The 11,128-nt window shown below is 41.4% G+C and overlaps 1 long non-coding RNA gene across 1 annotated transcript; it reads right to left on the bottom strand.

The window, feature by feature from the left end:
* Nucleotides 1–613: 613 nt before the first annotated feature.
* Nucleotides 614–4,427, bottom strand: LOC147310531 (uncharacterized). Its single transcript, XR_015125583.1, has 3 exons — nucleotides 4,394–4,427; nucleotides 2,273–2,330; nucleotides 614–691 (listed from the first exon to the last, which is right to left on the bottom strand). It is a non-coding gene; the product is annotated as an uncharacterized LOC147310531 (long non-coding RNA).
* Between the last annotated feature and the right edge of the window lie 6,701 nt (nucleotides 4,428–11,128).

Raw genomic sequence — 11,128 nt, 5'->3', positions numbered from 1 at the left:
TCATCTCCCTTTCTAAGAGATAAATAATCAATAATCAGATAGCCCTGCGATGAATGAGTGGAGATGAATGAGATCGATAATAAAGTTAGAAAATGTTATAGTTTTATAAAGTTTAACACAAACAGCTCCCATTGCATTAGCATCTGATTTCTATCCTCTGCCGCTGTGCTCTGTCTCACACAGCAAAATTTCACCATGTTATTGATTAAAAATCCTGGTGGTGTATGATGAGCTGGCTAAATCTAATAAGCCCAACACAAAAATATTGCATTCACGTCAAAGAAAACCAAGCCGTGGATAACAATACTTCTCTCCTCATCTCCATGCACCCCTCTGTGCCGGTAGGCCTCCATAAATCTCTACCACAGTCCTCCCAGTGATTTCTCTGCCCTTTTTATGACAAAGGTAACAATTAGTGTGAGTCCCAGTCAGCAGTGCTGCCTTCATACTTTGCTATCACATCACCCTGAACCTATTCCCAGGCTGCACTCACACGGCTTTGGCACAATGCTATTACTGAGGCCAGCCCATAGGAAATAGACTGAGAAGAGAGCTTATTGATTGTCTCTGTGTGAGAGCTCGTTGATTTTCTCTCTCACCTGTATCACCTACCTCTCTCTCTCTCTCCTCCCTTCATGTCTGTTGCTTTCTCTCTTCTTTCTCCTCACTGCATCACAATCCAAGGTTGCACCTGAGAGGAAAATCAGCCCACAATCATCCAGAAATACACACAAAAACGAAACTATCGCATTGCATCCAGCTATAGCATTTTTTTTTCGCCAGGTGCATGCATGCAAAGACACCTGCATCCGAGTGTATACGCTTTATCTTTTCTAGTGCGTAACCTTTTTCGCGGTAGAGCGAAGGAATGTGTGCATGCGTGAAATGATGAGATCAAACCAGCAGTAATGCTCTGCTTGCTATCATTATTAAACCTTTTGATAAGAGTGAGTGTGTGTAGGGGGGAGATGGAAAGGCTGAGAGAAAAGGGGGAAAAAATCGAAGCCATTAGGCCTCTCCAACACTTTACCCTGTAGTACTCTGGCTGTATCTTTTTCACGTGGGGAGAAGCTTTTTTGGCTTTGGCTGTGAAAAGAGAGTCAATTTATTATCTGCCCTTTCCCAACTAATTCTATTTCAGTGCTCACTAACACACCATTGTTTGATTTACAAGAGGCCATTTAATATTCATACGTGCCCGGGAGACATCAGACAAGCTCTAGAGAGACAGCAGGAGATTTACTGGCTTTTTTTTTTTTTGCCATTTCTTGCTCGTGTCTATTTGTGATGGAATCGTGGAAACGTAAACTTGTTTCATCTGATTCCGATACGGTCGTCATTCGCAACTCAATCTCCGTTTTTCATTCTTTTATTTTCGTCTCTCTCTCTCTGCTTACATCTATTTCTGCCTTTCAGGTTCTGTTTTCCCTTCCTGTTTGTTATCTGAAGCTTTTCTGAGCCACAAGTACAGAAACATATCGCCGATGATGAGATGGGGTCCTTCTACCGCTCCGGCAGGCGTCGTGACACATGCCCTGACTTTTAATGACCTGCCCGCTCCTTCAGGGGAGCGCACGGGGAACAGACTGGAATCCAAAGAAAATCCAGTATTTCTGAATGTCATCAAAACTAAACAGCAAAATCCTTTAAGGTCTTTAAAATAAATGTAAAAAAAAAAAAAGAAGAAAAAGGAATGTATGTCAAGCCCAACAGAAGCAGCTGTGAATGTTGAAGAGGTATCTATGCGTTTTACGCTAGAAAGGGATTAATGGCGGGCGTTCGTTTGAGTGCAACCATGAGGCTTCTCCTCAGTGTGCATCTGCCTCAAAGGTGGAGCATGTTTCAGATTGGTTGGTGGTTTGAGGCCCAGATTCAACACTTCTTGTTTGCAGTGGCAGCAAGCACAACCTTTTTCCGTGACAGATCCTTATCCACACATGCCCTAACACATAGACATACATCGACACCTGCATACGGAACTTTGAGAAGCTGAACTTGTGTGCACCATCATCTGCACTCTCCGCTGGTTTTGCGTGAGTGTGTATATATATTGTGAATTTGTGTGTGTGTGTGTGTGTGTGTGTGTGTGTATTCGTGAACATTTCTCTTTGAATCTTTGTGTGTTCGCGAATCCTGTCTGGCTGCATAGAGGGGCTGAGGTGAGTGATTGCCTTGTTTCTGTGGGCGGCAAGCTGTGGCGGTTTGCTCTCACTGTAAATTTAGAAGAATTCTTAATGGAACTCCAGAGCTGTCAGGCCTCAAAGTGTTGTACCTTTTTTTTCCCCCCGATGAAAAGAGCGATGACTAGATCCTCCGTATACAACCCGATTCTGAAAGTCAGAAGAAGACATCAGTTAATGCATATGTGTTGTGGAAAAAAATACCACAGTGCTCTTAAACAAATGCGTTTTTGCTGAATAAATTCTGCTGTAAACTGCATAATTGAAGCAATGGGAGGTGGGAAAATAGCCCACAGGTTTTTAGTCTCATACTCTTTAACCATCAGTAAGTGCACAGTAATTAAATAGATTAAGTGATGCAACTTAATCTATTTAAATTTAAAAATATTCTTTTTTCCATTTTCTGACTTTTTGAGTTATTGATCGTTTTTGATTAAATAAACTACTTAAAAGCATAACATCATTCTACTTAATTCTGTTGTTTCAGCATTAATGTGTGTGATCAGTAACATTTAAGTGCTTGTAGTGAAGAGTAATGGGAAAACAGCTTTATATGAGAACTGTCAGGATAAGAAGTGGTTGCATCAAAGATGGGGACCACTCGCAGTCAGTTCTCCATCTTTCAAGTGAATTTAGTGCGTCAAGATAGCAATAATACGGCAATAAGAAGCAGTCAGTCTGCTATCAGTCTGAATGAATAGGGTGAAGCTGCATATTATATCGCGCTAATACAAAAGTTGACTGTGATAAACTGGTGAAAATCGCAAATCTGTTGTTGTTCATACAAAGAAAGTTCAGCAAGAACCTCATAGATCTGAAATATAAATTCAGACATTTCTCCACAAATAGTGACGCAGCTGCTTCAGGACAGCAACCTTGCTTTTATGTTTGAATATAACTAGAATGCAACCAGTTGGCAGCCAGCTGAGTCGAATCCCCAATGGCAAAGAAACAAGTCACAAATGATAACCGCAAACGGACTTGCGCAATCCATGTTTATAAATTACATGGCAGTCATTTGCAAACCTTCGCCAGTCAGTCAGACTTGGACTGCAGTTGTTTGTAGATGGGTTACTTTGCAATCAAAAGTGGGCAGCCAAAGCTGAGGGTGTTGCATGCTAAACTTCTGGAAGTCCCCCACATTTGGTGAAAGATCACAGATACTTGCAATCAGTCCCACAATGTGAAAAAAATTGAACACAATCACTAGTGTTTTAGTTGCGTGGGGGTTGCTGTCTTATTTTTACCCTAGGACAGGGGTGTCCAACTCCAGGCCTCAAGGGCCAGTGTCCTGCAGGTTTAGACGTGCCCTTGATCCAACACAGCTGATTTAAATGGTTAAATGACCTCCTCAACATGTCTTCAAGTTTTCCAGATTGCTGGTAATGAACTAATCATTTGATTCAGGTGTGTTGACCCCGAATGTTATCCAAAACCTGCAGGACACCGGCCCTTGAGGCCTGGAGTTGGACACCCCTGCCCTAGTGTGACTGAGCAGTTACTGAGCTATTGATTTAAAGTTAAGTTGCATATGTTGCCTTCTATTAGAACAGCAAAGCTATGACACCATGAGTGCACTGGGTCACTGGTGCACAGAGTGCAAGCTGATGAATTGCCCCATCTTAAAATCTGATAAGATAACCTTTATTAGTCCCACACATGGGAAATTTGTTTTGTTATAGCAGAAAGTGGACAGTGCAAAGTTACATAGCAAAAATTAAAAAAAACACTGGAATAGGATAAGATGATGAGAATAAGAATAAGATACTGTACACAACTGAATAGAATAAATAAAAAATGATGACATAGGAAGCTTATTGTGATGAATGATCAATTGGCATAAAAACTCATTTCAAAAGTAATAAATAAACAATTCAGATTACACATCAGAATCTGTAATTATCTATAACTCCATCCATTCATTTAATTAACTGCTTATTCATTTCACAGTTGCAAAGGTTTGGAGCCTACATGTGATGGCTGCAGTTACAGCCACACAATGGTAATAGTGTTACAATAGAGGTTTAAATATAACACTACATTTACATTTTTCTTTCTTTAGATACAGGATTTAATTTACAGGATAATAAAGAACTGGTTTTGGTTTAGAATTAATTCATTTATACAATACATAATACCGTATTCAAAAATAAGTGCTCACATTTTAGTTTACAGTGTTATGTATGATTTAATCTTTTTGTTTTCTGAGTTACCTCAGTGGCAGCTGCTCCAGTGTCTTGGTTGATGAGCTAAGAGGTGGAAAAGGGGCGGAGCAAGCCTATATGGAGAACTGCAAATTGGGTCATACCAATACTCTGGATCATGGGGGGGGGGGGGGGAAATGGAATTTGTTATGTTAATTTCAGTTGGGTATTTGTGTGTTTTTATGAGCTGATCAGCCACTATTTATGTTTCCCCTTTGTCTTATTCAGGTAGGCTGGTTTCTTTGAGTTAGTAGTATTGTTTGCTGTCAGCTTTTCAGTCAGTTTAACCAAGTTTGTTTTGCGGTTAAATAAAAAGCCTTTTTTTTTTTAACTTTAACCTGCGTCTGATGTTCCTTCACTGCTCGATCCACTACACACTTACAACTAATGTAGAATTGCCTAGTATGTATTTGTGTGGACTGTAGGAAGAAACCCACCCAGGCACAGGGAGAACATGCCAACTCCATTATTAAAAATAAGTACGTACAAAAATAAAATAATACTACTCCTTCTTTACACTCTATTCTCTTCTCTGTGAAGAAGATCGTCTGATCAAGTGTGTCCATCTGTTCATCAACAGTCCTTCAAGTAAGGAAGTGAGTACGAATAACGATCGCTCCCAGCAGAAATAAGCTCACTACAAGAATTTTTGCAGGATGGAGCCTAACCAAGCCTTCATGACAGGCAGGGCACACCCTGGACAGCCTTAAACTAAAAGGTACGCAACTAGGACAGCCGGGATAGGCTCCAGCTCCCTGCAAGAGGAGGAAAATGATGAAGAAAATGACGGCCGGATGGATGTACAAGAATTCTCTAGAAACCCCCAAAAAAGTTTTTTGTCTGCTCAAACTTTTATTTGTTTTTGATAGGATGTAGACTTTTCAAGCAGTGACTGTTTTTGAAGCTTTTCACTTACCCTGTCTTGGTGTTCCTAATTGGTCAGTTGGTTAGTTGCTCTTTCAAGATATGCTCATACCAGTGGCTGAAATACCCAAAATACCCATCGTTTCAGGAACCATAATGAAAATATCCCCTCATTAACTGTTTGATGCAGATGGAAAACATTGCTTAACATGGCACCCATGTTGAGATCTGTTGACCTGTCAAGGCCAGAGTATCCGAATCACATGCTTTTCATACTTTCAGAGATCTATCGGGCCCTTGCGTGGACACATCCGCACTCACCCCGTGCTGTTCTTTGTGTTATCCTGGACATAAAGACGATTATTTTAAGAAGTAGCGAGGAAATGATGTAGGAAGGAAGGAACAGAGACATGACGGGCGATTAAAAACAGCGCCGCAGATTACTTTTTGATAGTGTGCGTGGAGCAGGGAGGCGACAGCCAAGATGGATATTTGATTGGCTAATGCGTCGAGGCGGGTTGCCACAGAGGGCATCCCGTTCTGGCCCCGCTCGCTCGCCCGCTCTCCCTTTCTCTTTTCGCTCGCTCTCTCGTTTTCTCTCAGCCTTGACGGAACAAGACCACCCATTGGGGACGTCTCTGATCAATGCAGTCATTATCCTTTCTGCACACACACACACACACACACACACACACAGACGTAGAGGACAAATGAGGAAGAGATGTGCTATGACTAGGTCAGAGCAGCAGCAAATTTAAACGTGTCCAGTGAAATATGCTGGAGAATGTCGCACCATTAGCCAGCCTGCCGAGCGAGCCGACTCTCTGGCCTCAGGTGCAATAACAAGTGGAGATTTAGGTTTGCCTTTCTTCTTGGCTTGCTCTCTTCTTGTTTTTCCCTTACTGTGGCTTCTTATCCTTCTTTCATTTGTTCTTGGACAAAACAATTTGATTCTCACTTCCTGTGTGTACCTTTGTACATGTATTGACATATTTTCATGTACCTGTTACCCACATATGATTTAATCTCTACCAGTGTGTGTGTGTCTGTGTGTGTGTTCCCATCTGTACATATGCCGAGCGCGCTCAGTCCCAGAGGAATAGCAGCGATCAGAGTAGAGCAGTGTAATGATTCCTGTCTGTTAGCTCTGCACCACCTGTATGCACACCAGTGTTTGCCGACTCGACATAGCTGTTTGCCGTTTCTTAATGGCTTCGCCCAGCGGCAATACTCTGGGAGTTTAACAACAGCGAGCGAGGGAGAGAGTAAGAGGGGAAAAAAGGATGTTGTGGTGGAGAAGCCAGAATCAAATTGAATAAGCATGAGATTTTTGAAGATGAAAGAGATGAAAAGAGGTGGATGGAGGTGCCAGAGAGATCCTGATGGGGGCACTGAAGGACCTGTTATGATTTAATTTCCCCAGAGTGCTCGGGTTTTGAAAGCAGAGGACATGGCACCGTCTGAAATGCTCAAAAGATCTATTTGCGAGAACTCCGTGGGATGACTGAGTTTATGGAAAAATACAAATTAAATCCATTCTGCATGGCGGCAAGTTGCTCTCGTTGGTCTTACAAACACCTACTATGGAGTGAATACAGTTTACAGAGTGAAAGTGATGCCCCGCATGCATCGCTCCTCCGAGATGCACAATTTCGCTTTCAGAAATAATGACCACCTGCATGACGAATATGCTCTGGCAGGATACAGTATGAGAGTAAACACCACAGATAAGAGACCGCATGCACAAGTTGGATGTCTGCTTCTGAGTGTGGGTTGGAAAAGGCAAAAACCAGGCTGCAGTTATGGTGATAGAAGAAGGAAATGTTAAACAAGCATGCAGTGCCCACCGTAGATGCACAGACATGCACACCTACCTTAAGTGACTGCATAAAGAGTATTTTAAGACGAGTAAATGCAGAAGCTCTGTCCAGATGATCATGTTGTGCTGTCATAGCCAGGTTCTTATTACAGTTAACAACCTGGCTGTGGCTAGACATGCATGCTTTATGCCACATTTCCTCTTTTTAACAGAATAGATGGTTGCAGTGTGGCTATCATCTGCACAGGTCACCCACTAAACCAATATAATACTGTTAGGGGATGAAACCTTTGTAAAAAAAAAAAGAAAGAAAGAAAATCAAAGTTCTAGTAATACTGCTGGAGGCCTCGAACTCATCACCCCATCATTGCACTCATGGGACTGAGGTTGTCAGCATGCTTCAAACGAAGCAGCTGCTGAATTGTTAAGGTGCCTGAAATGTGCCTCCCCTCACACTTCTGTGATACTGGGACAATCGAAATTTATGACTTTCTTTTTTTTTTTAAATTACAACCCACCGAGCACAACCTCTTCACAAAAGCAGTTTCCAAGTATGCAAAAAATGGGAATGAAAGCAAGCTTTTCTTCTGTGGGTCTGTCTTAGAATGCACATCCAAGTGCATCACCTGTTGCTAAGGCACTTTTCGCGTCACTTCCGAGTGTGGCAAACGCTTCTGCCGTGTTTGTATCTGTAATTTGGAGGGAAGATACTCTACATGGTCTATTTATGGGAGAACACGTTCCATGTGCTGAAAACCACAAACACTGGAGGTCAAAACACTTGCTAACACAATATGCATCTACAGAATGTATATAAAAGAAGGATATAGCCATCGTGGCAACATCAATTGGCATTACATTAGAGCAGCGGTCCCCAATCTTTTTTGTGCCACGAATCGGTTTATGTATGACAATATTTTCATGGACCAGCCTTTATGGTGTCACGGATGAATACAACAAAGTAAAACCAGTACCGGTACCAAAAAAAAAAAGAAAATTTATTCATAACACACGGGAAAAGACACAGGCATCGTCTGTTGTCTTCATCTCCATTATCAGTCATCATAATTTTACCATCTCTGTGCAAGTCTGCAAATTTCTTTATTAAAATCATAAGATTCTTAAATCTTATGATTTATTTATATAATCAAGTCTCTCTGTGCCTGGGTCCTCGTCACAAAACATGACATCACTGTTTTGTACAGTTTAACACAATTTAATCCCCACATTTGTGAAAGAAAAACAAAACACTTTATTGAAAAGTCTGTAACAAAACCATCAAATCTGATAAAGGTTATTTAAATGCTGCTAAAGAAGAATGGATTGGAATTTGGAAAAAAAAATACATATCCTAACCTTAATTACTGGAGGAGAATAATGAATGATGCTCACAGTGAGTAAATAGTAAACTGAGTGCATTTTCTGGACAGAGATTCACTTTTAATGTGTATGTATAACATAATACAGATACATAAAAATACAATCCATAAATAGAAGAGTCCTTGAAATGTACAAATGTACAAAATACTATTAAAAAATTAGAAAAATTGAGACACCTTGGCCTCTGGTACAATGTATACAATGTATGAAAAGATCTTTACTGCAGATGCTACTATGGCTTTGCAGATTTTTTTCTTTTCTTTTAACCTGAGGTTGGTAAATCTGTCTATCACATTTTGGTGGTCAAGTCTCTCAAGCATCTCTTTCTCAACTGACATCACAGCCAGGTGCTGGAGTCAGCTTTGACCCATGGTCCTTCTCAGCCAGGTATGGAGCTGACTCAAGACACTAAAAGACCTTTCACAGCTACAGTTGCTAACTGGGTTTGTTAGGGCAACCCGAATAACAGTTTTCAGTGTGGGGAAGATCTGATTATCCAGAAGATTGTACAATGTTAACATATCTGGAATGGCACCAGCCTCACTCTTGAGCTTCAAAAGGTTTTTGGCAACCGTGACTTCCTCTGACTGAAGCTCAATATGGTAATGCAGTGCCAGGGCTGACAACCCAGTTTGTTTAGCAGATTCTGTATAGCAGCTTTAATATAGGGAGAACACAACTTCCAGATTGTACCAGTAAAATTAGTTGGGGTTTTTTCTTTGCCAGTTTAACAGTTTCTGTTTTGCCTGTTTTGGGGGTGCTTTGCACTTTTTAGCACTTCTATGTTGGCATTATTTTTCTTCCCCGGACATCCCCCCCGTGTACTGTATGGTGAGAGCTGAAATGTAGACAAAATACCTTTTATCTAGCATTACATTAGATCAGGGGTGGGCAACTCCAGGCCTTGAGGGCCGGTGCCCTGCAGGTTTTAGATCTCACCCTGGGTCAACATACCTGAATCAAATGATTAGTTCATTAGCAGGCCTCTGGAGAACTTCAAGATATGTTGAGGAGGTAATTTAGCCATCTGAATCAGCTGTGTTGGATCAAGAACACATCTAAAACCTGCAGGATACCAGCACTCGAGGCCTGGAGTTGCCTACCCCTGCATTAGATTCTGAGGTTTGAGGGAATTGTTTCTAGTTAGCTATTAGAAGGCTGCACTCTAATTAACTAACGCACTTATAAATATAACAAGGATAAATACAGCGATATAAATTTTCCATATCCTACAAAAAATTGTTGAGCAAATTGAATGTACACAAACAATAGGTCTACTACAAGTTTTCATGTAATAGTGCAGCTCTTATCATGTGTGTTCACTTTTGTCTTCTGCAAATTGAGGTTTTCCAATCAGCAGCTTAAAAAAAACATGATGAATACGTTTGTTGAAAGCAAAAAAAAAAAGTCAAATAACCTTAATATTGTAAAAAGAAAAGAAAAGAAATGAAAGCACTATTCCCATATTGAATGAATTCATGCTGCAGAATGTAACCTCCCATCTTTGGTGAGCTAGTTACTCCAGTCAAAGCGGTGAGCTGGTTGTTACATTAAGCCACAGCTTTTCAACATTTCCTCTAGATGCTGGGTTTGAATTTGGGTCTTTCTGGATCTAAATGCTTCAACCAGCAATTTATCATGCAATGCAATCAAAGGAACAGATTTGACTGTACTGCATGAAGCCTGAATTTTGAGTCACCCGTGTTGGGTTTCACCACTTCTCCACACACTTTATATCGGCTCAGTCATGACAACTTACTTTCTCTCAGACAGACATGACATGTTTCAATATTTTGGCTGTCTTTCCCTCCATTAAGTCACAATTTCGATGTCTCGTGGAGATGGACAGAGATGTCTGGTTGCACAGTAAACTAGGACGCCCTATGGTCCTGTCACTGTGGGTAAATCAGAGGGTCTCATAGCTGTTCTCACCCACAGCACATTTTTGCACTGACATATAGCCATTTTTTTTTACCCCCCAGACGCCGCTAAGATAAGATGTCTACCCTGAGGGAGAGGACTGTACACACACTCACAAACAGAAACACACACCCAGACACTCATCCCATCCAATGTCAGTCGAACCCCTCTTAGAAGGTGATAGTTTTTGTTTGTCCGTGTCCTGCTGAGTTCTCCCCTGGAGCAGAGCTGACACCGGAGCAATGCACCTCAATCATCCACAGTCATAAACAGAAAACAAGTCTGAGACATCAAATGGATAAGGAAGACGAAGTGGAGAGGAAGGAGGAGAGGCGCAGACAGAGGAGAAAGCGACTTAAACAAAATACCCCGCAGGGGTTTGAAGACTTGGGTCATGAGGGTGATTGGAGGCTGCGGAGGGGAGGTATCACTTAGAGTTTTCTGGAGGGCACAGTGCTTTAGTCATTTCAGTCACACTGATGGAGGTGCATTAATATTGGATGGTGCGATATCCATGCTTGACACAGACCAAGACTCCCAGAGAGAAGAAGCTTTTCTACACTGAGCTGAGAGCAGCCAACATATACAAACTGTGGTATGTTGAAGGCAAGTTTGCAGGTCAAGTAAGACGGCAGTAGAGGTCACGGGGCAGGAGTCCTCCAGTTTACTTGAGGCAAGTGAAAACTTTGTGGCAGACTTGAAAAAACTCTCTGCAACACTGAATATTCATGACGGACTAAACAGCAATCAAGGTCGAAGTT

The sequence above is a fragment of the Aulonocara sp. 'chitande type north' Nkhata Bay genome, linkage group LG17 (genome assembly GCF_057382095.1).
Source record: "Aulonocara sp. 'chitande type north' Nkhata Bay isolate Kocher_YH1m ecotype deep benthic linkage group LG17, A_spYH_male_GT1.1, whole genome shotgun sequence".
Taxonomy (NCBI): domain Eukaryota; kingdom Metazoa; phylum Chordata; class Actinopteri; order Cichliformes; family Cichlidae; genus Aulonocara; species Aulonocara sp. 'chitande type north' Nkhata Bay.
This window is presented reverse-complemented; position numbering and strand designations above follow the sequence as displayed.